This window comes from Ctenocephalides felis, unplaced genomic scaffold (assembly GCF_003426905.1).
Source record: "Ctenocephalides felis isolate EL2017-DRISC unplaced genomic scaffold, ASM342690v1 CF-g0.4_SCAFFOLD_03570, whole genome shotgun sequence".
NCBI classification, from domain to species: domain Eukaryota; kingdom Metazoa; phylum Arthropoda; class Insecta; order Siphonaptera; family Pulicidae; genus Ctenocephalides; species Ctenocephalides felis.
Window position 1 is genome coordinate 23,851,862 of NW_020539724.1, and position 6,365 is coordinate 23,858,226.

The following is a 6,365-nucleotide window of genomic DNA, read 5'->3' on the forward strand; positions in this document are numbered from 1 at the left end:
TATTAGTGATTCATCATTATAAAATATTTAAAACGAAATATATTTATTGAAGAAAAACAAAAAGCACCAGGAACAAAAAATTAGGAATTCCATTATACGTACAAGTTAAACCTACTTGAATATTCTGTTGCAAATATCGACAACTTTGATCTATTAATAATAAATCGCAAGAAAACGCTTCTCCAGATGGAAGAAGCTTGGGAAAAATTCGAGTTTAATATTTAATTTTAAAGGATTTACTGTTTTAATGTTTGAAGAACTGATAATAAAGTTTGAGAGAGTATAAGTACTAACAGTTCCTTTCTTTGCGATGAATATTATATATATATATTTATACTATTTATATATATATATATATATATATATATATATATATATATATATACCTTTTTGTATTATAAACCAAGAGCAAAAAAGCGGAAGGGAGATATTTGACAACCTAATATATATATATACGTGTGTGTATATATATGAACGTAGGCAGAAAAAGAGTAGAAAAAGAGTAGAAGGGTACAAAGGTAGAAAAATAGGCCAGCAGACTGGTCGACTGGTAGACAGGTCAGCTGAGTACACTGGTTGACTGGTAGACTGCGCAGGTAGACAAGTAAATAAGTTGACAGGTAAACAAGAAAAGTGGCAGACAAGTAAACGGGTAAAGAGTTGGACAAGTAGGCAAGTTGAAACTTAAATAGGTAGAATTCGGAACATCGGAAAGTTTATGCAATTAGCCTTAAGGCAAAATGCTACTTATTCCTAATTATCTTTATTTTGTGAATTTTTTGATGTCGTGTTTATTAATTTACTGAATATAAAGGTTCTCTGTAGTTAAATATTTAATATAAGTTTTTTTTGAAAAATTATTGATACATTGTAAAATTGATAAAAATAATATGTTATTTCATCAACTTTTAGCTTTCTCAAAAAATTGTGAATAAAAAAATCTGATTAACTTCCCGTAGGGTAATTTATAGTAATCGCAAAAATGAAAATGTTTATTTATCTTTACGTTTCAAACGTTTTTGAACATTTTGGCATACCTTATAAAAAATGGATATATGTGCGTGTGTGTATGTGTGTGCGTGTCTGTGTGTGTATGCGGATACAAATTTTTGTCGACGATTTCGGAAACACCGATCAACTGATTTGAATAATTCAAAAAACATTCGATTCGTATTGATAAGGGGACGTGCTGATTAGTTTTTGGCAAAGGCAGGTCTAGCTGAGCCAAAGATACGGGGCAAAAGTGTCAAAAACAGTAACTCAGTTTTTAAGAGAACGGAGCGTCCGGTTTTAATAATTCAAAAACATTTTACTTGTATTGACAAGATGAAGTACTGATTAAATTTTTGGGAAGGCAGATCTAGCGGTTATTATAAAAAATGCCATTTGGCGGTCAAAAATGTTCATTGGACATATGCAAATCAAATTATCAGATATTTTATAGAGATTTTAATAATATGTACACATTTTGTGTATTTTTTTGGGTTTCGTACCAAGATGTTTAAATTTAAATTTTACGTATATAGTTCAAATAAATGTCCTCGACATTTTCTACAGTATGAAATAACTGATTTGAATAATTTAAAAAACATTTGATTCGTATTGATAAGGAGACGTGCTGGTTAGTTTTTGATGTATGCAGATCAAGCCGTTTTGAAGATACGGTGCAAAAAGATTTAAAAATTGTAATATAGTTTTCGAGAGAACGGAGCGTCCGATTTGAATAATTCAAAAAAACATTTTATTTGCATTGATTATACGAAGAACTGTCAAAATTTTGGGAAAGGCAGGTCTAACGGTTATGGACTCGCAATATTTTTTTTTTAAATGTAATTGGCGGTAAAAATGTTCACTAGACTTATGCACATCAAATTATCAGATATTTTATAGAGATTTTAATAATGTGTACACATTTTGTGTCAATTCTTTTGGGTTCCGTACCAAGATTTTGAATTTTGAAGTTTATGTATATGGTTCAAACAAATGTCCTCGACATTTTCGACAGTATGGAATAACCGATTTGTATTATTTAGCAAACATTCAGTACTTGATCGCGATGCGTTTTTGCAAAAAGGGTGTAAAAATTGTCATGCAGTTTTTGAGAGAACGGATCATTCGCTTAGATTAATTCAAAAAACCTGTTGCTTGTGTAGACGGTGTGCAGAAAATAGTTTTACAAAAAAAATTCGTAGTTTTGAAAATTTTCAAAAAAAAAAAATCAAAATTTTCAAAATAAAAATTCCATTTTCAGAAAACTCAAATTTTTTAAATTTTTCATTCATTTTGAAAAAAATATCTAAATTTCGAAAAATTTGAAAAGCATCAAAATTAAAAAAAAAAACAATTTTTTACAAAAATTTGAGAATATTTTGAAATTTACAAAAAAAATCTCCAAATTGTCAAAAAATTAAAAAAACGATTTTTTTTTAAATTCCAAAATTATCAAAAAAATCAAATTTAAAAAAAAATTTAAAAATTTCTTGTAAGCATACACATAAGTTGTTTGTAGAATACGCTCGTCGCCCAATAAGCACAAATAAATTTACAGTATGTATTTATAATAAATAATCTATTTGAAACTATTTGAAACAATTATTGATTATTTTTATTCCTCGAATTTTTAATTACGGTACGGGAAGCTCCAGCAATTTGCCTTAAGGCACGATGCCATGCGCCCCACTAGTTTTCGATTTTTTTGCGATTACTATAACTTGCCCTACGGGAAGTTAATTATCTGTCCTGCTACCAGATATGGTTGTATAGGATGGACATTCTACATATCTAAAATATTATTGATGAACCACTTCGATTTAGTTGCCCATAAATACGAAAACTTAAATATTTTGTAAAGAACGATACGGATAGAATAAAAACAAGTCTGCGCTTGTTAGTGAAAAATAAATGGCAGACAGTTCCTTGTTCATTATCTCATCGAACATATCGGATGTCAAAAGTTTTCCCATTAGAACGTAATTAGCAGACGAAGCTTTGTGAGAAATTGAGGAATTGAGGCTGAAAACGCAATTTCTCTATATCAGTACAACCGCCCAACTTAGAATGTGCGGATGAGTTTTTGATCGATTTTTAAGAAAGTTTTTAATACGTCATTATAAGTACGCTTCTCGGGTGCGATGTTTTCTACAAATAACGAATGTTGGATGTTATTACTTTATTTGATTCATATATGTTACAGAAAATTCTGCTCAGAACGAAAAACTTTCAATTTAATTAATTTGCCTGACTGAAAAATCTAATTCATTGATATTTTTTAATTTAATTAAAAACAGGACATACAATAAATGTGATTTGTTATTTCCTAGAGAATTGTAAAATATATTTAAAATCTAATACATTTGATTTAAATTGCGCAAAATCAGACAAATGCAAAAATCATGCAATTGCACACTTAAACACAAACACACACACATTTATATTATATATATATATATATATATATATATATATATATATATATATATATATATATTATTTAAATTATATTTATCTATTATATTATATTAAATATATATGTATATATATATATATATATATATATATATATATAATATTAGGGTAGCCCTTAACATTAACATTTTCCAATGCTTCCAAATTAATAAAAAATGTATCTCTAATAGTTTTAGCTCTTAATATTAACATTTAGATAGAGCGCACTCCAATTAAAAGTTTCTTATATTTGTTATTAACATAAGCCATTAGGTAAACTTTTGCGCCATCTGTGATAGAATTCGTGAACTCAAATATTATGACACATAAGAATATTTATAAACCACTTAACATCTAATTAAATCAACGTGGGCTGTTCTAAAATATTTATTCATTATGGCCTCAAGATTAAATTTGCAGCAAAATATTTATTAACTTCCCGTAGGGCAAGTTATAGTAATCGCAAAAAATCGAAAATGAAAATTTTTACATATCTTTACGTTTCAGAGGTTTCTGAATATTTTGGCATATCTTAGAAAAAATGGATGTGTGTGTGTGTGTTCGGATACAAATTTTCGTCGACGATTTCGGGAACACGGATGAAGCGATTTGAATAATTAAAAAAACATTCGATTCATATTAGCACATGTTTTGAACGCTTAAGTGACAAAATGAAACGATCCTGCCAGGATTCGAACCTGGAATCTTCTGATCCGTAGTCAGACGCGTTATCCGTTGCGCCACAGGACCACACATACATGCTGTTGAATATTTCGGAGGTAAATATCATATTAGCACATGTTTTGAACGCTTAAGCGACAAAATGAAACGATCCTGCCAGGATTCGAACCTGGAATCTTCTGATCCGTAGTCAGACGCGATATCCGTTGCGCCACAGGACGACACATACATGTTGTTGAATATTTCGGAGGTAAATATCATACTAGCACATGTTTTGAACGTTTAAGTGACAAAATGAAACGACCCTGCCAGGATTCGAACCTGGAATCTTCTGATCCGTAGTCAGACGCTTTATCCGTTGCGACACAGGACCACACATACATGCTGTTGAATATTTCGGAGGTAAATATCATATTAGCACATGTTTTGAACGCTTAAGCGACAAAATGAAACGATCCTGCCAGGATTCGAACCTGGAATCTTCTGATCCGTAGTCAGACGCGTCACAAGACCACACATGCATGCTGTTGAATATTTCGGAGGTAAATATCATATTAGCACATGTTTTGAACGCTTAAGCGACAAAATGAAACGACCCTGCCAGGATTCGAACCTGGAATCTTCTGATCCGTAGTCAGAGACGTTATCCATTGCGCCACAGGACCACACATACATGCTGTTGAATATTTCGGAGGTAAATATCATATTAGCACATGTTTTGAACGCTTAAGCGACAAATGAAACGATCCTGCCAGGATTCGAACCTGGAATCTTCTGATCCGTAGTCAGACGCGTTATCCGTTGCGCCACAGGACCACACATACATGCTGTTGAATATTTCGGAGGTAAATATCATATTAGACAAAATGAAACGATCCTCCAGGATTCGAACCTGGAATCTTCTGATCCGTAGTCAGAGGCGTTATCCGTTGCGCCACAGACCACACATACATGTTGTTGAATATTTCGGGGGTAAATATCATATTAGCACATGTTTTGAACGCTTAAGCGACAAAATGAAACGATCCTGCCAGGATTCGAACCTGGAATTTCTGAATCCGCGTTATCCGTCAGGACCACACATACAAGCTGTTGAATATTTCGGAGGTAAATATCATATTAGCATATGTTTTGAACGCTTAAGCGACAAAATGAAACGATCCTGCCAGGATTCGAACCTGGAATCTTCTGATCCGTAGTCAGACGCGTTATCCGTTGCGCCACAGGACCACACATACATGCTGTTGAATATTTCGGAGGTAAATATCATATTAGCACATGTTTTGAACGCTTAAGCGACAAAATGAAACGATCCTGCCAGGATTCGAACCTGGAATCTTCTGATCCGTAGTCAGACGCGTTATCCGTTGCGCCACAGGACCACACATACATGCTGTTGAATATTTCGGAGGTAAATATCATATTAGCATATGTTTTGAACGCTTAAGCGACAAAATGAAACGATCCTGCCAGGATTCGAACCTGGAATCTTCTGATCCGTAGTCAGACGCGTTATCCGTTGCGCCACAGGACCACACATACATGCTGTTGAATATTTCGGAGGTAAATATCATATTAGACAAAATGAAACGATCCTGCCAGGATTCGACCTGGAATCTTCTGATCCGTAGTCAGACGCGTTATCCGTTGCGCCACAGGACCACACATACATGCTGTTGAATATTTCGGAGGTAAATATCATATTAGCACATGTTTTGAACGCTTAAGCGACAAATGAAACGATCCTGCCAGGATTCGAACCTGGAATCTTCGATCCGTTAGTCGGACCACACATACATGCTGTTGAATATTTCGGAGGTAAATATCATATTAGCACATGTTTTGAACGCTTAAGCGACAAAGAAACGATCCTGCCAGGATTCGAACCTGAATCTTCTGATCCGTAGTCAGACGCGTTATCCGTTGCGCCACAGACCACACATACATGCTGTTGAATATTTCGGAGGTAAATATCATATTAGCACATGTTTTGAACGCTTAAGCGACAAATGAAACGATCCTGCCAGGATTCGAAACCTGGAATCTTCTGATCCGTAGTCAGACGCGTTAATCCGTTGCGCCACAGGACCAACATACATGCTGTTGAATATTTCGGAGGTAAATATCATATTAGCACATGTTTTTTGAACGCTTAAGCGACAAAATGAAACGATCCTGCCAGGATTCGAACCTGGAATCTTCTGATCCGTAGTCAGACGCGTTATCCGTTGCGCCACAGG

The 6,365-nt window shown here is 33.7% G+C and overlaps 11 non-coding genes across 11 annotated transcripts; all 11 read right to left on the reverse strand.

The window, feature by feature from the left end:
• Nucleotides 1-4,121: 4,121 nt before the first annotated feature.
• On the reverse strand, nt 4,122-4,194 carry Trnar-acg. The gene has a single exon. It is a non-coding gene; the product is annotated as a tRNA-Arg (tRNA).
• Nucleotides 4,195-4,273: 79 nt separating this feature from the next.
• Trnar-acg lies at nt 4,274-4,346 on the reverse strand. The gene has a single exon. It is a non-coding gene; the product is annotated as a tRNA-Arg (tRNA).
• Nucleotides 4,347-4,425: 79 nt separating this feature from the next.
• Trnar-acg lies at nt 4,426-4,498 on the reverse strand. Its single transcript has one exon. It is a non-coding gene; the product is annotated as a tRNA-Arg (tRNA).
• A 219-nt stretch (nt 4,499-4,717) lies between these two features.
• Trnar-acg lies at nt 4,718-4,790 on the reverse strand. Its single transcript has one exon. It is a non-coding gene; the product is annotated as a tRNA-Arg (tRNA).
• Nucleotides 4,791-4,868: 78 nt separating this feature from the next.
• On the reverse strand, nt 4,869-4,941 carry Trnar-acg. The gene has a single exon. It is a non-coding gene; the product is annotated as a tRNA-Arg (tRNA).
• Nucleotides 4,942-5,282: 341 nt separating this feature from the next.
• Nucleotides 5,283-5,355, reverse strand: Trnar-acg. The gene has a single exon. It is a non-coding gene; the product is annotated as a tRNA-Arg (tRNA).
• A 79-nt stretch (nt 5,356-5,434) lies between these two features.
• On the reverse strand, nt 5,435-5,507 carry Trnar-acg. The gene has a single exon. It is a non-coding gene; the product is annotated as a tRNA-Arg (tRNA).
• Nucleotides 5,508-5,586: 79 nt separating this feature from the next.
• On the reverse strand, nt 5,587-5,659 carry Trnar-acg. The gene has a single exon. It is a non-coding gene; the product is annotated as a tRNA-Arg (tRNA).
• Nucleotides 5,660-5,715: 56 nt separating this feature from the next.
• Nucleotides 5,716-5,787, reverse strand: Trnar-acg. The gene has a single exon. It is a non-coding gene; the product is annotated as a tRNA-Arg (tRNA).
• A 353-nt stretch (nt 5,788-6,140) lies between these two features.
• Nucleotides 6,141-6,215, reverse strand: Trnar-acg. Its single transcript has one exon. It is a non-coding gene; the product is annotated as a tRNA-Arg (tRNA).
• Nucleotides 6,216-6,295: 80 nt separating this feature from the next.
• Trnar-acg lies at nt 6,296-6,365 on the reverse strand. Its single transcript has one exon. It is a non-coding gene; the product is annotated as a tRNA-Arg (tRNA).